This window comes from Impatiens glandulifera, chromosome 1, assembly GCF_907164915.1.
Source record: "Impatiens glandulifera chromosome 1, dImpGla2.1, whole genome shotgun sequence".
Classification (NCBI taxonomy): domain Eukaryota; kingdom Viridiplantae; phylum Streptophyta; class Magnoliopsida; order Ericales; family Balsaminaceae; genus Impatiens; species Impatiens glandulifera.
The window spans coordinates 40,140,492-40,164,628 of NC_061862.1; the positions used below are offsets into that span (position 1 = coordinate 40,140,492).

At 27.4% G+C, this 24,137-nt stretch overlaps 1 pseudogene; it reads right to left on the reverse strand.

Annotated features, from left to right (window-relative positions):
* Nucleotides 1–11,508: 11,508 nt before the first annotated feature.
* LOC124925415 lies at nt 11,509–17,081 on the reverse strand (annotated as a pseudogene).
* Nucleotides 17,082–24,137: the final 7,056 nt, after the last annotated feature.

Genomic DNA, 24,137 nt, shown 5'->3' on the forward strand with positions numbered 1-24,137 from the left:
TCCTAAAAAATAAAAAACGATTCGATGTAAGACATTTATCCCCGATAACGCATTCTAAGTCATCCAAAAAAAAGTAAAAAAATAAAAATAAATGTGATGTAAGATACCTATCACAAATAACGTATTCTAAGTTATCCGGAAAAAAAGTAAAAAAAAAAGAAATGGGAAGTAAGATACCTATCACAGATAACGTATTCTAAGTCATCCGAAAAAAATGAGAAAATATGTGATGTAAGACACATATCATCAATAGAGCATTCAAAATCATCCAAACAAAAAGGAAAAACAAAGGAAAAAAGAGATGTGATGTAAGACGTATATCCTCGATAACACGTTGTAAACAATTTTAAAATGAAAAAAGCCACGATAATCATCGACGTAAGCCGTTTATTGCAAGTAGCGTATTCTAAACCACTCAAAAAATAATTAAATAAAATAAATCTAGTTCACACTAGGGACATTCTAAAAAATGAAAAACAAAAAGAAAATACAACCCTAGTTACAACTAGGGACATTTCCAAAATAAAACTAACACTTTTGAATCTTGAACTACGTTTTGACTTGATTGATTTATCAAGAGGACATGTAGGCAACCTTTATCTCGAGACCCGGTTGTAACCATTCATTTTCCAAAAAATAATGTGAGAAAAGGTCGTAAAAATCATTCTCTCAAAAAAATAAATACAACAAAAAACAGATATTAGAAAACAAGTACGAGACCAGATGAGAGTGTCCCTTCGACGATCGTTTTAAAAGGAACTCAGTAATTTCCTAGACGGTTCGAGCAAAAGATATATGATTGCATCATTTCGTATACTCGCGACTAATTCTAAAAAAAGGGAAGCTAATGAAAAAATCAAAGTCTAAGCTCAAACCACGTGAATAAAGAAAATTATTTAAAAAGAAAAGAACAAACTTGTTCAAAGAATGGGAGTTGACTCGAAACTCGAGTATTGATAAATGGAGTTACAGTAGTCATCAAAGTTGAGACTTTGAAATCACCACTACATGTTCATCTAGACTCTTGTCTTTATTTCCCAAAATCAAAAATGTGAGTGTATCAATTCTGTCAGATATACCAATGCTACTAAAAAAAAGAAAAATTAGATTCTCTCATGGTTGAGATTTTAAAATCACCACATAATGCTCACCTAGACTCTCGTCCTAATTTCTAAAAGCAAGAACATATGTGTATCGATTCTAACAGATATACCGGGTCATCACAAAACAAAATAAAAAATATATAATAATACTCAAAATGGATGAGACATTGAAATCACCACTCAATGTCTTTCAGACTCACGTCTTGATGTGCCTCAAACGCAACACGAGTGTAACGATTCTATCAAATAGTACATTGAGTACAATAAGAGTTCTCTCAAGCCGAGATTGACGAAAAATATCTCAAATAAAAAATGTAATAAAGGAAGTAGGATGAATTTCCAAATCACGTGGCGCAAAGTAGAACCTTAATTAAGACGTCAAAAATGATGCTTGGGCAGAAAAAAAATTCAAAAAAACACTTTTCAAAATAATCGTAAGAACACAGATTCGAGTATGTTATTGATGACATTCGTGTCGAACGAAAATATGAAGAAAATTGGCCTCCTTTTGAGACGGTCCAAAAGCGACACTCAAAGTTAGATTCTGAACATGTTCTAATTCAGGATTTGTTCTAAAACGAGAGAGATCAAGGCACGCATTAAATTTAAAAAAAAGTAAAAAATCATAGACAAGAACTAAGGGAATTTTCCGCCCAATAAAGTATAAAAGTAAAAAATAAAAACTAGACAAGTGCTAGGGGCATTTTTCAAAAAATAAAAACCTCAAGTCATGCACTAGAGGCATTTTACAAAACAAAATGAAGCGTCGAATTCTTCAAAATGAAAAAACCCAAAAAACAAGTCATGAACTAGGAGAATTATCCAAAAAAAAAACAAAAAAGAAAAATTCAAAGTCATGCACTAAGGGCATTTAAAAAAAAGCATTGAATTTTTCAAACAAAAAGATAAACCTAAAATCATGATGAAAAGTGCTTTATTAAAAAAAAGTGGTCACGACCCAAATATTTAAAAATTCCAAAATAAAATAATAAACAATCTAAGACGTTCTCCTTAGGATTATACCCTTCGGGTTCCCTATTTCTAGGCCTTTATGAGATATGTATGTCAACAAATATTGAAAGATGTCTTTGCAAAGAATCGTCCTACCGAAGGCATGAAGCAGTTGAAAAGATTAAATAGTACGTCGCTCATTGTGTAAATGACACAACTTAAACCACTCTTGTGTGATCAGGTGCTTGACTCCCCAAACTACGCAATCACAAGACCAGTAAAATTGTTACGACGTCGTTCTACCAAGCTAAGGCAAACCTCTAGCTATCTCGTTAATTCTGTCACGTAATTCAGATTATTGTACAAGTACACTCAAACTAATTGGATACGCACTCGTGACTAGGATCGTGAGGTTAATATTATGCAGTCACCCACCAGAGGAATGACGTCAATCCTCTGGTTATGTAGTTGGTCTAAGAACTATAGTGGTGTAAAATTAATGTATTTGGTTTTCCACTCGATTCAAAAAATGAGGAAAACCTCCTTGGATATTTCACGTAGTTGGTCTATGAACTATAGTAGCACGAAATTAATGTAAGTGTAAGACGTCTACCTACATAAGGATGCAAAACTCTTCGGTTATTTTTCATAATTGGTCTTTGGAACATAAAAGTTTGAGATCAATATATCGCGTTCGTAGATCTGTGAAATAATTAAAACTATTTGGTTATCTCACATAGTTAGTATTCAAACCATATAGCTTGAGATTAATATTTGGTTTCATCAGTCCGAATGATTACACGAACCTCGTGCAACGTTATGTAATGCCTCGATATGTAGGCTCAGATGAGATACTTATGTCACTATTCAACACATATGCCAGAGTCAAAAGACAATTCTAACACGTTCCACGAACGAAGCAAGGCGAACATCTTTCAAGATCTAAGCCCTCGACGAGGCAACCTACAAGCACTAAAATCGGGTGTCATCAACCATGTGATCTCCATGTTTTATATATCCATCATTTTAATATTTCTAAATAAATAAATTAAAACGATTATAAATAAAATTATAAATTAGATTTTTTGTGTCTATTTTATCAAACTTTGGCATGTATTTTTAAAAACTGGACCATAATTTTCAAACTTTATCCAAAATGGACATTCTGTAGACACCATATTTTGTACCTTAAGATTATAATTAAATTTATGGACTTATTTAAATAAAATAAAAATAGTAAATAAAACCAAAAAATTAAATTAATTTAAAATGAATTTTATGTACTTAAGTAATTTGTGTTTGGTTTTGTTTTTTTAGAAAACAATATGTTCATGTCAAGCTAAATAAAGCCCAAACACAATTTAACATCAAGGCACCAATTTCGGGAAACAAACAGGGCCTGAGCGAAATTAAAACAATCACCCAAATCCCTAAACTCCAAATCAACATAGTCCTTCCCAAAATGATGAGCTTTGGGCATGCCTTTGCCATACTCGATGAAAGAGCGAGGAAAAGGGGGAGCCCTTCCTTTGGAGATCTGAAGCGAAAGAGGTGGAAGATGGAAGACGATATGGACCGACGCAAGAAAATGAGCAATGATCCCGGGGGTGATCGAAGAAGCCAACGGGCTAACAAATTTTCCTGAGCGACCAAAGGACTGAGGAGCTGCACCACTGACAATCTACAAAAAGTTATTCTTCCTAGGTAGTCGCGTGAAACTAGGGACCATGCCAAAAACTTTTCCGACGGATCTTAGGAAGATTTTGTTAGATATTCTGTCTTGAAATAAATTATAGAAATATATATAAAATGATGTTACAAATAAATAAAATATATGAAGAACAATATCACCGAATAAATGGTTGATTCGAGGAATGTGCTTAGCAAATTTCCCTTAAAAGAGTTCTATCATCTCCCGTTTGTGTTGGAACTTATCGCAAATGGTTGTCTCCCAGGGTACAACAAATCCTGTAGTGATTCTGCACTAAAATCAATACTCGTCGAACTTGACCAGTGTACCTGAACTATCAAAGGGTTTCAACGAAAAATATCGAGCAAAGAACTCGAAGAACACTCATAAAACAAGAAGAAGGCTTTTGAGATTCTATAGTGAGAAATTAATCAAAGATGAAATGGTGTGGTTTTTATGTGTATCGAAAGGTGTGGGATAGAATGTTTATTAATATTGTTGAAATAATAAACTGTTAATTAAATCATCAATTGATTCAACGGTTGACATTGATTGCCTCTTCATTTGCCTTAATATTTCTTCTTAATGAAGGGTAATTGTTTGCCAAAATTAATGAAGACATTTATTTTGCAATACTCGCGTTACATGTTTTGTTTTTAATTTGTTAATAATAATAATATTAAATTATCATAACAATTAATAATAATAACAAACTCATGTAAGTTACACTACAAATTAACAACATTTTGTTAATTGGTCATCAAGGCATTTTGATTAATTAATTTAAATTAATTAATTCAAACATTTGGATCAAATTTCACCCTTTAATTCACGTTTGAATTTCATGTGAATTTGATTTAATTTTATTACCCACATTCTAATTTCCATTCATTAATGGAATTTATAGAATTAGTTTAAAATTTTCAACAATCCCCCACATTAATGAAAATTGAAAGATTAACCCGATGAAAGGTTCAACAGTTGAATTCTACATAGGATAGGTAGGGGTAACCCTTTGAACCTTCCCTTATTAAAGTATATAACTTTACTAGCTGATTAGTAGACTCCATGTCCTTGAACTATTCTATCATTTGTGTAAACGATTACACACTTTCACATAGAATTCTCTCTGATACATGTCAAGCTCTCATGGTTGTGTCTGTTTTGGCCATGGAACACGCGCCTGGTTCTGTCAGAGTGTCTAGAATTGAGCCGTGCAATTCTATCTAAACAGCCCCACTTCTCCCTCACATAGGTGATCTATATCTCACAAAGAATCATTAAAATAGATATACTTATCCTCGTCAAAATATATATTATTTCTTTATAGGATTAATCCTCAACAATAACTTTCCAAGTCTGTACAATTAGGTTGTTCCATTGAACCTAATTTTTGGGATCTCTAGTCTACATAGGTTGAGTTTTCCTTCATACCAACTTATAGTAGGCTAATGTATCAAAAGACTTCAAACTATCTCTCTATTCAATAATCTGATTAGTGGATCCACAATGTTATCTTTGACTTACATAGTCAAATTTGATAACTCCATTAGAGAGTATAGTCTAATGACATGATGTCTAAGACGTGTATGTATAGACTTGTCATTGACTCTAAGCTTGTCCAATTTCAAATTACTATCACAATAATTAGAAATTTATGTTGGTACATTCTTAGTTAACCTTGGAACATCTTCTAATAAGAAGCATAATCATTCGTACATGATTATCATTTAATTTTTTATGAAATTATTGTTTACTTTACTAACTAGTAGACAAAATGTCTTTGAACTATTCTGCCTTCGTATAACGATTATACATTTTACATAAAAATATTTTATTTTTCGACGTTAGTGAAAAATATAGATTATAACGTTTAATCTATCCATCAAAAGTTTCTTAGAAGATTTCCATACGTAGATTTCACTTCTAAGTGTAAACATATTCACTTTTAGACATAAAGTCTTTCATTTAATAATATCAATATATCATTTGATAACAACATGATATTTCGTTTAGTGCAATTCATATCCTTAATGGATTTAATCATTTTTATCGTAATTTTCAACGATAAAAATATCGTACAAAAGACACGTAATGAAATAATTTCCATTGTCTTCATGATATATATAATTGTCACATCCACTTTTTAATAAAAGTATGATCAAATTTTCATATAATTATTATAAAATTTGTTATAAGTCATATCAAGACTTTATAAACTTTCATTTTCATTTATTTCATAAAATTCTTTTGAAGACATTGATTCTTCAAAAAAATTATGAAAGTAATGTCAAAATATGCACGTTTCTTGATTTCAAAATCCTCAAATTTTAAAAATCGATTTGAGCACCAACTCAGCAAATATAAACAAGACATTTTCTTGCGCAACTTTATCTTTTATAGAGAACATATTTCTCTAACAATAAATTATCTTTTTATTTATCATAATATACACAATTATTTTTGTGTTATAATCAATAAAAATATTTGCCCCCACATTCATGTTAGTTTCCTTATTAAAATCACACACATTTTTATGATTTAAATCAATGATTTTCTAATCAAAAAATTGTCACACAATTTTTTTACATATTTCTTTTATTATACTTATCATACATGGAATAAGATAACTATATTATAAATATTTAATAGAATAAAACATAATTTCTATACGAGAGATTATAATGTTTATTCATTTATAAATCATTCTTCACATAATCTCTATATAAGAAATTAAAAATATTTAATCAATTAAAATATTTATTTTAACACTTCATTTCTATAAAAGAAATTAGAATATTTAATCAAATAAAAATTCACTGTATCACATGATTTCTACAAAAGAAATCATAATGTTTCAAGCATTTTTGACCGAAGTCGCTTAAATATTTATTTTCGGTTGCACGTTTGCATCATATAATATCGGCACGTTTGCCACATTATTCTCAAATCAAACAAGACTTTTCTTGTAATTATTTGATTTCAAAATATCAAATTAAGTAAGTCTTAATGATACAATATATATTATATTAAACCAAAATTAATATAAATATATATCCATATATATAAAATTATATATTATTGCTTCTTTAATTTTAGTCACCACGACAAAACTAATATATTATATATATATATATATATATATATATATATATATATATATATATATATATATATATATATATTATATATATATAATCAAATAAATAATATATCATATATTATTAAACAAATATATATATATATATATATATATATATATATAATTTCATTAGTCATTAAAAATACATTTATAAAATACATGATAATTAATTATAATATTAATTATTACAATTAATAAGAATGTTAATCATTTATCTTTAATTAAATATAAAACTAACTAATTATATAAATAAGTATTCATGTCATCAATTATTCGTTTCTTAATGAATTAAATGACCTTTAACATTCTATAACAAATCTTTGTCAATCAAAGAACACATATTTTGTGACAAATTTCAAAATTATCTATTAAAATAAAATAGATAGAAAATAATTTTTTATTTATAAATGTATATAAATTTCTAGATAGTCATATTTATTATGAATGAACATGAATCATCATATTATTAGCTAATATGCATGATTTATATTAATAATCACTTAGCAACATAATCAAATTAAATATAACTACAAATATATTTCATGTCTTAATCGAAACACTTACATTGCCATGTTTTGAACAATAATCGACGTGAAGCGAATATGCACTCTTAAAATAAATCTGGTTAGATTGTTCTCACCGAGACAATTTTTACAAAGACAATTTCGACTAACATAGTGGTGTATTTTTAAATGCATAATTAGAATAAGTTCTAACACAAACAACTTATTTAATCTCATTATACATATGACCTTCATTTTCTGTCATTATTAATCACATAATTTCTATAGAAGAAATTAAAATGCTTCAAAATATAAATGACAAAGTCATTTTAGCAAATTAAATTTCTACAAAAGAAATCATTAAGTGCCCCATTTTATTTCATAATTTTTAGACAAGAAATTAGAATAATTCTAACATCCATGGTTAAAATTTTTTTGACAGATCAAATTTTTATATAAGACATTGTTATGGACACTCATTCATCTCATAATTTCTGCCTAAGAAATTGGAATGTTTCGATTTCAACGATTATAGTCATTTTAACGAGTCTGATTACTATAAAGAAATCATATCCTATAGTCATTTTAACAATTATTGACTATCTCATTCATCTCATAATTTCTACACAATAAATTGGAATGTTTCAACATCAATGACTAAAGTCATTTTAACTAGTCAGATTTCTACAAAGAAATCATTGATCATTCATCTCATAATTTCTATAAAAGAAATCATCTCATCAGTTGGATTCGAAGAGGGGACCTCCCTCCTGTCACGCACAATTGCCTCTGAACTTTGAACCACTACGCCAATGCGCCCTTTCATCATTGTACCGCTTTTATGACCTTTTATATCCTTTAATTAGATGAATCTATTTATTTTCTTTGACTCAACTCTGTCAACAAACAAATATATACACACATTTTAAAATGATATCTTAATACCATAATAAAATATAGTATGTAAAATAATGTATAAATAAAATAGACCATCTCTCCTTATTTAGTAATCATCCTACACAATTCTTATTAATTATCAACTCTTAATTAATTTAAGAATGCATATATTATAATTAATTATTTTAAACCTGAAATCATATGTTTTAATTATAATTAATTTTAATTACTATTAAATATAACCACTAATTTTATTTTATTTTAAAAATTATAAGTTAACCTTTTAGTTACCTTTTCATTTATTAAAAATAATAATTATAGTAACTAAAACATTTAATGAAAAAGAAAACAAACTACATCAACATATATTAGCTTATAAAATTAAACTTTCATACAAATAATATTAATAATAATTACCATTATATGTATACAATAAAGACTTATCTTTATTTTTAGATTCTTCTATTCCTTTAGATGAACAACTTTATGTTATTAAAATAATTCATCATCTCCTTTGCAACATCGTGACTCGTATTTCTGAAACATCAAAGACAAAGATTTTCGACGGCAAAAGCTATTAAATAACTTAGCACCCGAAACTGTTTTAAGATTGTTAGATATTCTGTCTTGAAATAAATTATAGAAATATATATAAAATGATGTTACAAATAAATGAAATAAATAAAATTTATGAAGAACAATATCACCGAATAAATGGTTGATTCGAGGCATGTGCTTAGCACATTTCTCTTAAAACAGTTTCATCGTCTCCCGTTTGTGCTGGAGCTTATCGCAGATGGTTGTCTCCCAGGGTATAACGAATTCTGTAGTGATTCTGCACTAAAATCACTACTTATCGAACTTGACCAGAGTACCTGAACTATCACCGGGTTTCAAAGAAAAATATCGAGCAAAGAACTCGAAGAACACTCACAAAACAAGAAGAAGGCTTTTGGGATTCTAAATTGACAAATTAATCAAGGATGAAATGGTGTGGTTTTTTGTGTATCGAATGGTGTGGGATAGAATGCCTATTAATATTGTTGAAATAATAAACTGTTAATTAAATCATCAATTGATCCAACGGTTGGCATTAATTGCCTCTTCATTTGCCTTAATATTTCTTCTTAAATTAATTAATTCAAACATTTGGATCAAATTTCACCATTTAATTCACGTTTGAATTTCATGTGAATTTGATTTAACTTTATTACCCATATTCTAATTTCAATTATTAATGGAATTTATATAATTAGTTTAAAATTTTCAACAGATTTTCGGGAAAAAGACCAAATTGGGTCTAACCTCACTTGACATGAGGCGAACTACTGTCCCAAAAGAAGTAGAAAGGGATTCAACTTGTTTACGAAAGGAAGAAGACAACAAGAAACTTTTTTTTTCTGATTGAATAAAAAAACAGCATGGAAGAGAGGATTTAGAGGGAGAAGAGGATATCAAGGGTGCCACAAAATAGAGATTTTTTTGGGTACCATTTCTCGAGCTTCGCTACTCGTCTACAAGTACTAGCATATTTATTTTAGATTTATGAAGACACATAATCTACACGCATGCCATAGGAGTAGAATGATAAAAAAACTAGACACTGCCTTATGATTGGATAAATAAGGTATAAAAAAATATTCTTTTAAATGACCAAAACTTTAAAGTCGAGACTATAAAGTGACAGAATGTGAGACTTATTCTCACGTGTAACCAAACACCGAATCAAGAACATAATCTATAAAATGTGTTTAAACACGAAAAATATTTTTCTTTCCTAATTTCTTGAGTAGTAAATTAGGTGACGACTTTAAAAAGTCAAAGTTATTAAAAATTGATATTTTTAAATGCATTTTAGTCAAGCCTACCATTTTGGTTCCTTGTCTGACTCGAGACTCGAGAGAATGTGACTTATGGGGCTTGATAATCAAGTAACAAAAACTAATTCTCCGGAAAGGTCGATTTTTGGCATTACAGCATAAAAGCCAATACTTTAGAATATCCTCGTTCTCAATGATATTCCTAGACCATCTACAACCCATAAAACTATTCTCAATCCCAAAATGCAGTAAATGTCACATCAACACTAATATATCTCCAACCTAAAAACTCATTTCCAAACTCAAAAGAGTATTCTTAGAATATTCATTTCTTACACTAACATTTTAACCTTATTAATAAATATATATATATATATTTATTTATCATCTTTACATATTTAACTCCAATATTTTCTCATTTCTTTAATAAAATTAAGATAAAATTAATTATATATTTTTTTATTAATAATTACTTCTTCTTTTTTTAATGTACTTTTGTATGTTTATTCGTATTGTTTAAAATTATAAATTTATAATTTATAAAATTTAACGTATAAATATAAAATATAAATATAAAATAAATTAGATAAAATTTTAAGTAAAATACAATTTAATGATTTAATTATACATTTACAAAATATTATAATTTTTTATCTTAAAATTAAAAATTAAAGGACTAAAGGAAATGTTTCAAATAATTTATATAAATAAATTTAATATTTAAATTAAATTAATTTAATATTTCAAGAACTTAATTAAAATTTTATAAAAAATTATACAGGATGAACGGGAAATACGCATATATGCGTTTCTTTCTAGAGGGAGAGTTTACATTCTATTTTGTAGGACTGTTTATCGTTCGGTTGGAGAAAAAATTGAAGCTGCATTTTGCGTTTACAGTTCGGTTGGAGATGCCCTAAAGAAGAGAAAGAAGGAACCCATGACACCTACGATCATGGAATATCCGATCACAAAGTTGGGAACCATAGCACTAAAAAATGCGACAAAGGAATTTGGCATCAAGACCACCAACCAAGCGACTAAAGTGAAATATAGGAACTCATACGCAGGGATGGACCCAGGATTTCTAACTGGGCGGGCTTGAAAAAATTTTATGGTGGGCTTAAAATAATAACGAGAAAATTTTGAAAAAAACAAATATATAAAAGTAAAGTTTTACCATTTTTTTAATAATTAGATAAAAAAAATGAATTATATTAATTTTTTTTAAGAAATTAAGGGTAATGTCATATTTCTACGGTAAAAAAATTGTTTTTTTTTTTCTTTTGGACTTCAGCCCACCCGAGTCCCTACATAGATTCGTCCCTGCTTATACGCACTTTGTTTGAGCCGCACTGACTAATAAATAAGTATGAGTACAGAAGAACTAGAAGAACTATTATTAGAAGGAAATAAAAAAAAAGAGGTCATTAGAGAAGACATATGATGAAATCATATAAGTGCCTTTAGAAGTCTCCCTAGTCATGATTATCCTCTCTTCCAAGAAGATTGGTAATGCTTATGGGTTGATGACAATAAAAATGTGAGGGTGAAGGCGAAGAATCTGAGTTCTTCTTGTAGCTTACACCTATTAGGACCTCCATTGTTCATATTCTTGAATATGGTCCCAATTAAGATCCTAACAAGTAAAGCTGGTAAGATTCTCGCAGCGAATACCTCATTAGTTATGAATATGTTTTTTGAGAATCTTTGACTTAAAATTAACACCTCGTGGTATATGAAATTGTGATATGCGATAACATCGACATGATTCGCTCTTAGTTCACATGATTCTTGTTTTCTTTAATTAAAAAAGTATACTACTTCCTTCTCAAGATCAACAAAAACATCAATCACTTCAATAGAAAACTCGAGAGCACTAACTGGACGAGGGATACAATAACCTAGATGCTTGATCCGTTTGTTTAACATGTCCAATGACCCATGATGGATAAGGACACCCTCTGATAACAATACAAAGTAATCAAGAAGATTGAGGGTTTGGAATCCCGGATGGTGGATGGTTAACACAATTGTTTTACCTTTGCTCGTAGCCATTGACTTGAGAAAACAAACCACTTGGAGAGTTGATGATGAATCTAGTCCCGACGTCGGTGCATCAAGTAATAAAACACAAGGGTCATGAACCAAATCAACCCCAAAGACACTCGCCTCTTCTCTCCCACCGAGATTCCACGTCTCGAACCAGTTTCAATTCCGTGCATTAGCCACAAGCTCTAACCCTAATTCCTTCATAAGCTCAGCCACTCTATCAAAAGACTCTTTTGCCCCTCCTTCGAGTCTGAGGCGGGCCCTATACAAAAGCGTCTCACTAACGGTGAGAGGAGGAAAACCCGCATATCTTGGGTCACATAACCTGAGATCTTACGAAATTACACAATATTCATCAGAAGTTCATTTACAAGAACATGATTGGTCGTTGGAGTGATGACTCCGTCAAGTATTTCAAGCAAAGTGGTTTTCCCGGCTCCACTTGGACAAAGAATGGCAGTTATTGCCCCTTGATTTGCCTCCATGCTGACATTTCTTAAAATATATTTCTCACTCTTTGTTTTCCTTTGTTTTCCTCCCAACAAGCCAACTGATCAAACTCAAAGTTTTTGGGGACGCAACAACTTGAATAATAGATTTTTTGTTCTTATTATATATTGCACATTCTTCATGGGAAACTCCATTTTTCTGTTCTTTCGATAGAGGAGATTAAGAAGGAAAGATGACCAAGCCACTCTTTATATACATGTCAGTCGAAGAAGATGCCAGTTCGAGGGTTTATTCTCATGCATGCATGGATTAATTAATGAACCGGTTATACAAGCAACTATTAATTAAAGAAAAAAAACCCTTCATTCTAGCTTATTATATAGTGCACGACATTTAACGCCACACAAACTTTTTTTTTAAAATAAATGAGAGCTAGCATAACACTGCACAGTCATTACCTCAGCTTAAACTTAAAGCGCTTTCAGATTGAATGAAATCCATTACCTTGTGGTCTCTTAAGCTTAATGTCACCCAAACCTTGAATCTTGAATGCATAAAGTAAATAAACTTACAATTAATTAACTTATCAAAATATTATTAACCCTTGGTTTTGCTATTTGAATGATGAAATAGGAGGAATATGTTTATAATATCACAAAGTATAGAATATGTTAATTATATTTTAATAGGTTGTGTAGTTTTTATACTTTAATTTAAACAAAGTCATTTTTTAAGGAAAGATATAAATTTACATTAAACTAATAAAGGAGAAAATGACTAGTAATCACAAAAAAAAATCTCTTTAAACCCTAACTCAACCTTATCTTTTATGATTCAATATTAATCCGTCAATTCACTGTCTTCACAAATTGATCGTTAAGCTTTGGGTCATCTAATTGTTCTTTCAACTGTTTGGCTCAAAATGAATTTATGGAATAAAATTAAGCTATCACGTTGCTTCTTCTTTTCTTTTTTCTGTTTTTAGAAAAAATAGTTTATTTTAAAATCTAATTGTTGGTATAAACAAACCTTACAGGTGAATTAAAAGGGGCAATGTATTTAAACCTTAAATTCATTTTTTAAGGAAAGATTTCTAATTTTTACGTTAAACTAATAGAGTAGTGATAGGGAGGCCGATGCTGGCCTTCCGAGCGTACGGCTGCCAAGAGGGTTTTGCCACGCTGTAAAAAGAAAATCATATAAAAGGCTTTAGCGCGAATGTAAAAAGTGAAAAATTTTTAAAAGTAAAAACTTCCCTCACTTTCCTATATCCTCTCTGACTATGACCATTTTCCTGTTTCAAACCCTATAACAAATTCGGTTGCTTCGAAGAACCCTATCGACGGTGACCGGAATATAACTTCATATAAATACATATCGATGGTGGCTGCTCCGGAAAACTCTATCGACGGTGATCAGGTAACTCCATATAACTATTGTGTTTTGATACTGTATTTCTTTCATCGTTATCTTCTACTCAGCGTAGTTATCTTCTGATCAATACAACTTTATATTGACACGATTATATTGAGTTCAATACACGGATATATTGAGTTCAATACAAAGATATATTGATCTCAATACACCTTTATATTGAGCTCAATACACGGTTATATTAAGCTCAATACAACTTTATATTAAGTTCAATACACCTTTATATTGAGCTCAGTACACCTTTATATTGAGCTCAATATACAAATATATTGAGCTAAATACACATTTATATTGAGCTTAATACACCTTTATATTGAGCTCAATACACGGTTATATTAAACTCAATACACCTTTATATTGAGCTCAATACACAGTTATATTGAGCAAGTTAATAGACGGTCTTAGCCATGGGAGCCTTTAAAGCCCCTGGACTGGACGGTTTTTAGCCTATTTTTTACCAAAAGTGTTGGGAAAGAGTGTTAGTAAAAAAAGATTTCACAACAACATCGTTGGAGGAGAGTCTAAACCATATTTTCATCGTCCTAATCCCTAAAACGACTCAATACACAGATATATTGAGCTAAATACACGGTTATATTGAGCAAAATACACTTTTTTTTTATTAATCTAAGTACACGGATATATTGAGCTCATTGCCTCGTTATATTGAGCGTATTGCCTCGTTATATTTAGCTAATTGCCTCGTTAAATTTTGTTATAGAAAAAAATACATAATGAACCAGCATATGCGCAACAATTCAATGACCCACTACTATACCACAAACAATACTCTCTACTCAAATAAATGATCCGACTATGATACCACAAACAATAATCTCCACTCAATTCTCTTTTACCATATTATTGTAATTATGTTATCATATGTTTATATTATAGCAGTTATATTGAGCTTATTTCAGCGTTATATTGAGCTTATTTCAAAATTATATTGAGCATAATTCAACGTTATATTGAGCATAATTATTGAGCTTCTTTCAGCATTATATTGAGCATAATTCAACATTATATTGAGCTGAATACACCTTTATATTGAGCTCAATACAACAATATATTGAGCTCAATATACCTTTATATGGAGCTCAATAAACTTTTATATTGAGATCAATATACCTTTATATTGATATCAATACACAATTATATTGAGCTCAATACAATGTTATATTGAGTTCAATACACAGTTATATTGGATAAATACATGGTTATAAACATTCTAAATATTGAATAAATATTATAAACAAATATATAAATATTTTAAACAAATGGATAAACATTCTAAATAGTTTAACTAGAACTTGGAAGATATAAATTCAAAATGGCTCGTTCATTGTCGTGGGCGTTGAGGGGGGATTTTAACAATTTGATGATGTAACGAATCCTCATATGTTTATATTATAGCAGTTATATTGAGCTTATTTCAACGTTATATTGAGCTTATTTCAAAATTATATTGAGCATAATTCAACGTTATATTGAGCATAATTATTGAGCTTCTTTCAGCATTATATTGAGCATAATTCAACATTATATTGAGCTGAATACACCTTTATATTGAGCTCAATACACCTTTATATTGAGCTCAATACAACGTTATATTGAGTTCAATATACCTTTATATGGAGCTCAATACATTTTTATATTGAGATTAATATACCTTTATATTGATATCAATACACAATTATATTGAGCTCAATACAATGTTATATTGAGTTCAATACACGGTTATATTGGATAAATACATGGTTATAAACATTCTAAATATTGAATAAATATTATAAACAAATATATAAATATTTTAAACAAATGGATAAACATTCTAAATAGTTTAACTAGAACTTGGAAGGTATAAATACAAAATGGCTCGTTCATTATCGTGGGCGTTGAGGGGGGATTTTAACAATTTGGTGATGTAACGAATCCTCAACCAATGCATATTATTTGCGGCATCTTTCATATTCTCCCATAAATTCCAATCTTTCTATTCATCATTGTAAGTCTCCATGTGCCTCATGGTAAAAATTCCACAATTAGTTGCGTTTTCAGTATCCTGCCACTTCAATTTTAGCAATGCAGGCTTCAATATGGGGAGAATGTCGTCAATGGTACACCCCTTTGAACGAAAGAAGTGGACAAACCGCTCTATAGTAAGGTTAAGTAATTTTTCGTACTTATTTTCAAATTTTATACCTTTTGGGAGACACTGATTGTCTATGACATCCACTTTGTATTTACATTTCCCATTGCCTCGAATGAGGTTGAAAACAACGACGAAAAAATAGTGATGTCTACCAATCGTAAGAAAAATATGCACGCAAACAAATAAATATAACTAAGTAATACACTTAAGATATCTACCAATTAAGTTCGATATATATATCACTTAAGCATCATATATATACCACTTAAGCATCATATGTCTAATGAGTTATATATAACTACATATTACGTTACATATAACTGTCTAATGAGCTCTATATAAATATTTATTACGCTCCATATATCTACCTATTATGCTCCATATAACTACATATTTCTATCCATATATCTATCTATTATGTTTCATATAACTACATATTACGTTATATATAAATGTTTAATGATCTCTATATAACTACATATTATGTTACATATAACTATCTGATGAGCTCTATATAACTACATATTATGCTACATATAACTATCTAATGAGCTCTATATAATTACATATTATGATACATATAACTATTTATTACGCTCCATATAACTATATTTTACGCTCCACTACATATTATACGTCGTATAACTACTTATTATGCTTCATATAACTACATTTTACGCTCAATATAACTACTTATTACAAAATATAACTACTAACATGAAAATAATAACATACCTTCCAAAATCATGGTCGTCAACACAGCTGGTCTTCCTCTTTCGTGCATTCGGGATCGTTACAACGACGGTGTTGAGGTTTTCATTTAATAGAACAATGTCGGAAGGGAGGACGGTAGAGAGGATGTTTATATCGGTGGGAGAATCCATTGATGTTGATGTTAGGCGGTGAGAGAATAGACAACAAAAAGAGATTTGATATTAGAGAATACGACGAGAATACAAGAGCAGGCAAGGCGGGGGAAAAATAGACGATGATAGGCTTCTACGGCAAGACAGAGAACAACTAACGGCAAGAAGAGATTTAATGGAAAGAGCTGAGGGCTTCCACGACGAGATGGGAAAGATTAGGGTTTTAGACAAGGAGCGAGAAGAGAGAGTAGTGAGAAAATGGCAATGTGGTGAGTGATTGATTGAGATTAAGGCTAGGGGCAGGCGAAGAGTGATTTTTTTTTAATTGAAAATTTTTAGCGTGGCAATGCCACGTAGATTTGCTCTACGATCGGAGCTCCACTTTCGGCCCCCAAATCATTATTCAACTAATAAAGGAGAAAACGATTGGCAATCTCAAAATTGTATTTTATTTCTCTTTAAACCCTAACTCAACCTTATCTTTTATTATTCAATATTAATAGATTCATTCAATATTGACACAAATTCTTTATGAAGCTTTGGGTCATCTATTTGTTCCTTAAGTGCTGACTTAAAATGAATTTATGGAATAAAATTAAGCTATCATGTTGCTTCTTCTTTTACTTTTTTACTTTTTTTCAGAAAAAATAGTTTTATTTAAATATGGTTGTTGGTATAAAAATATATACATGTAAACCAATTTTATTAATATTAATAAAAAACAAAAATATCAATATAAATGAAATGATAATAATCCGTTGAAATATTAAAATACCTAGGAACACAAATAAAAATAAAAACAAAATAAATTTAATAAAAAGATTATAATAATATCGACCACTCATCTTGTGACCTTAAATCACTCAGACTTACTAACCATCTCATTCTACATTTATCTATCAAATCAAATCGGACTTCTCATCTCGTTGCATTAATTTTCACTTTGGTCAAACAACTAATCTTCTTGCATATTTTAACCATCACTATCAATTTCTTTAATAATATTTATCTCTTTACCTTACTTTCACTTCGACTAATCAAAAATCATTTCATTCCATATTTTTATCCACCAATCACAATCAACCTATATTCTCTCGAAAACCTTACTTTCACTTCATCAAACACCTCATCTTCTCACATATTTTATAATATACAACCCGACATTTTTATCCTCACTTCAACTAACCATATATCTCATTCCACATTTATCTACCCCAATTGACACTCATCTCGTTACCTTACTTTCACTTTGACTAATTAACCATCGTGTTCCACATTTATCCATCGATTCACAATCGACCTCTCATCTCGAGACTTTATTTTCACTTTGTCAAACAACACATCTCCTAACATATTTTACAATATACAACTCAACCTTCTTTATTCTCAATTCGGCTAACCATCCATCTCATTTCACATCTATCCACCTCAATAATCAATTATCTCCAACATCACCAATTTCTTTTACTTTTCAGGCCCGGCCGTAGAGGTAATGTCGCCACTTGTTCATTGCCATCAGAATAGCGAGAAGCTCCTTTTCATAGGTGGAGAGACCCCGGTGGGTGGGGTTCCAGGACTCATCAGACTAGGAACAAGAAGTTTCACTTTGGTCACCAATCCCCAACTGACCTCTTATCTCAATCAACCTCTCATCTAAAGACTTCACTTTCATTTCGGTCAAACAATCCATCTCCTCCTCACATATTTTACCATAAACAACCCATCTCATTTAACATAAATATCATTCGCCTTCAACCATCTTCTCACTTCGATAAACCAACAAGATTTGAACCATAATCTATATTATGTAGCATTAACACTTCACCCACTAAACAACTTAAGATATAAAATATATATAATTTATATTTAAATTATATATATATATAATTTATATGACTAATAATTAAAAAATACTTTTATATATATATATATATTATTTATTTATGTATATAATTTATATGACTAATAATTAAAATATATATATATATATATAGTATTGAAATATTTAAAATATTTAATAAATATTTATTATTTTAATATGTTTAAATTAAATTTTTATTTTTAAAATTTATTAATTTTTCAATAAGATTTATTATATATATATATATATGAATTAATTATTATTATTATTATACTATTAATGTTAATTTTTTATTATTAATTTAAATAAATTTTGAATTATTAATTTTGAGATTTATTATTAAAATAAAAATAAAGAAATGTGTCAATTTCTTTCCTAATTAATTAGGATCTCTTTTTAAGGTTTATTATATATATATATATATATATGGTGTTGAATTTAAAATATAAAATATTATTAATTTAGTTGGTTAAATGGTTATACTTGTTTTTATTAGGTTGGAAGTTAAAAATATATATATAGCATTTTTAATTTTAATTTTAAACTTTTTAAATTTATGGGCAGGTTAACCTACAGTCCGACCCAAATATCCATTTGTCTCACATATAAATTAACCACAGCTCTCGACCCAACAATTTAGATACTTTGAAATTACGTATTATTATTATTATATATATATGGGTGGACAATATTTCAGATCAGATATCCTCCTCTATATTTTTTTTATAAATTTATGATCTGTATCCGACCACTATCCGATTCGGATCAGATCGGTCAGCCGGATACTTGTTGATCCGATTTTTTTCATATGTTAAAAAATATAAGTTATTGTATTAAGGATCTCTGTTATAAATGCAATACATATTAAAAATATAATTTAAATGCCAAATAAAATCAATATTTCTTTTAAAACAAAATAAAGACATTGGTCCACCCAAGGGAGATTAGCTAGGACTTGTTTGATAATTAATTATTAAATAATATTTTTGTTTGGGTAAATAGAGAATTATTTTAATTGAAGAATGTTATTGGTTAAAAATTACCAAAATATTATTTTAGACAAATAATAATAATAATAATAATAATAGACTAATTACTGTTTAGACCTTTATGGTTTCTAATTTTTATAAATATGTTATTTTATTTTTAAATTTTAAAATTTATCGGAACGGCTTTGGGTATCCCCGATTTTTATTTTTCGATTCGTATCCGATTCGGAAATCTAGTAAAAATAACAAATTGAATCGATATCCGAATCCGATCTATCAGATTCAGATTTTTTTCGAATCAATTAGATCATTTGAATTTTTTTTTTTTCGGATCAGTCGGTCATTCGAATTGAATTTTTTAGCCACTTCTAAATATATAACACAAGTTATTAACTTTCTATCCATAACCTAAGACTAGATTATAACTCAAACAATTAATCGTGAACAAAAGTCGGTCCAAGTAAGCCCATGGCTAGGTCCCAACTACTCTACAGCCTAATCATAAAAAAATTTAGTTATTAATTTTTTTTAAATATTAATTATTTTTCATTCATCTCAATATTTCAAATCAACTCAGTTAGAATATTATACATCCAAAATAAATTAATTCAGAAGCTTTTATTAAGATTATAACTTATTGAGGAAATCTTGTAATTTCGAAGCTGTCTTTTGACATTCAATAATCTGTGATATTCTTTTTCTTTTCTCCGTTAAATCCTGTTTTATTACAATTTTGAACAAGGTTTTATTAATTTATAGGTCTTTTCATATTCACATTATTTATATCCTCTCTAGGTCAAAACTTATCTACTACTATTGATTAGATAAATAATTGTGTTACCCAGATCTTATTATTTTTCTAATCTTAAAAGTGATAATAGTTGTGACAACTCTTTTTAATAAATTTGAGAAATAATTAAATTACAATAGAAACAGAGAAGAAAAAACTTAATCAAATAAAATTTGAGATTGCAAATAACATAATTATTAAAAATATTTTATATTATTTTTAATTATTATTTTAATACAACTTATATTATACTCTAAATATTTTATAAAATTTGTTTAGTTGATTAAATGAATGTTTATCGGAAAATAAAAAATATATTAAAGAAAATGTTATTAATAATAATTTTGAGTAAAATTGTCAGGGCAAGTTTATAATTATATTACTGGCTGTTAACACTTTGTAAATTTTTTTATAATATATTTTTGTCTTAGGATTAATGGATGACAGCTATATTATATATTTATAAGATATTTTGTTATACAAATTCTAATATTTCTTTTTCAATAATTATCTCATATAAGATAACTTATTTTAGTTAATAATTTCATGTATAAAATGATATATCTTTCATATTAAAAAAACTATTTTATAAATTTATATAAAATTAATTAAAACTTAATTAAATATTATAATATAAAAATAAATAATTTACTATCAATTATATTAAAAAACCCCAATATAAAATTAAAAAATAAAATTAATTTAATAAATAAAAATGAAAGAATTTTAATAATTATTCCTTATTTTACAATCTAATTATTCCAAAATAATACAAATTAATTTAATATAATAAATAAAAATTAAAGAATCTTAATAATTATTCCTTATTTTACAATTTTATTATTCCAAAATAATACAAATTTATTATTATCTTTACAAAATATTACTATTTTATAATATATATATATATATATATATATATATATATATAATTTTCACATAATATTATATTTTTAGATAATATTTATCTCTTACAAAATAATTATTTTGATTAATAATTTTATGTATAAAATGATATATCTTTCATATTTAAAAACAAAATACTATTTTGTAAATTTATATAAGGTTAATTAAAACATAATTAAATATTTTAATATAAAAATAAATAATATACTAATAATTATATTAAAAAATTAATGTAAAAGTAAAAAAGAAAATTAATTAAATAGAATATATATAGTTCAAAACATAATTTAATATAATAAATAAAAATGAAATAACTCTAAATAATTATATACAAAAATTGAATTTTAATTTGTTTTTTTTTAAATAAAGCAAATTATTTTTAAAATATTTAAAATTAATATTTAATAAACATGACTAAATAATTATATAAAGATAAATTATAAGAAATTATTTTAGTCCAACCAATAAAGAATAAAAAGATCACTGCATGTATTAATTAGGATAAAAAGTGATTTTTCATTTCTTATTTTACAATTTATTATCCCAAATAATAACAGTACGTTAATAATTTTTTCAAAATTTTATTATGTTATAATTGAAAAATATTATATATATATATATATATATATATATATATATATATATATATATATATATATATATATATATATATATATATATATATTAATATTAGTTCTTTACTTTCACATATATCATATACTAGAATATTATAAAAAAAAATATTATTATTAAATATTTGAAATTTAAATTAATATTATATAAATTAAATTAATGAATTTTTTAAATATAACCTTATCAGTAAGAGTTTTCATATTCATCATATAATTTACGAAAAAATATTTACTATATATTCAACTTAATTAAATTATTTTTTTATTAAAAAGTATGATTATGGTATATATAAATTTTTATTTAATTAATAAATTATATATTAATCTATCTTTTAAGAAGGTCTACTTTATTGACCTTACTCCCAATCAGAACTTTGTCTATAGCAGTTCTCTTACTTTTATATATATATATTAATACTTATACAAACTGATTTTTTTAAGTAGATTTTGATAGACCAAACTATTAAAAGAAAATTAATAAAATATTAAATTGATTTTATTTTTGGTAAGATATTAGAAAAAATAGTCTTAGTTAGAGCACAATGATTAAAATTATTATTAATTATTATTTTAAAACCTTTATAAATATATAAATTTAATGTTTTATAAATTAATATTGATTTTTTTGGTAAGATATTAGAAAAAATAATTGTGCACAATGATTAAAATTATTTTTAATTATTATTTTAAAACCTTTATAAATATATAAATTTAATGTTTTATAAATTAGTTAGTTTATTACAAAATTAAGTAGTTTTTCTACGCATTTGATATATATTAAAAATTAGAAATATTTAGTTTTCTAATATATTGACACGACACAGCAGGTCATATGTGGTGCAAATAATCGTGTTAATTGAAACCCTAATTCAATATAAACTGAACTAAATAATTTAAATAATACAATTTTGATTATATTAATATTAAGTTGGTTAATTAATTTAGTTTAAGTCTAAATTCAATTTTGGATTTTTCAAACTTGTCAAATAAATATAAAATAAATAAAATTAGTATCTTGCATGTTTTATCTTTTCTTCATAAATTAAATCTATAGTTATAATTTATTTAATTTTTGATAAAATGTTTTAAAACTTTTTTATTTAATTTATAAATTATTTATTTATAAAAATAAATTTAATATTTTCAATTTAGATTTTTTATTTCAGGAAAACTTAAATCAAGATTCTGAACATTAAACATACCTTAATAAAGTTGAGATCAAATCAGTTCGATCACATTTAAATAATGCTACCTCAACCAAAGGATTTGATATTAAGAATGGCAATTTAAAACCGTTCTGCGAAAACCGAACCGAATTGTCCTGTTTGGGACGGTGTTTTCCCGAAACCGAACGAGGATGGGGCGGGATGGTATTTGTGTCTCCTACCCCGACTAGCTCCGATTTCACCCTGTTTTCACCCCGATTCTGTCCCGAATACAATAAACATAATTAAATATATAAAATCAACAATATATTTGTTTATTTACTATATATTATAAGAGTATTAAAATTATTTCTTTATAATAATATAAAATTTTAATATATTACAATATATATTATATTAAAAAAATCGTTTATATAATTTTATTTTATAATTTTTATTTATTTTTTTAAAATAAAAATTATTAACGGTGCCACGCGGGATTCCCTGAAACCGAAAAAAATTGAACGGGCCGGGGATAGTATTAAAAAAATCCCCGAAAATAAAATGGGACGGGAATAGTAATTGCATCCTCCGCTCCGAACCGCCTCATTGCCCTCCCTCCTAGTTGATATGCTTGTTGATAGATTATATTAATAACTTCTTTGATTTTATATTATCCTTTTTTTTTATTATTTTTTGTTTTATAATTAATTTGTGACAAATATTGTTATGATTTCATTTTCTATTACAA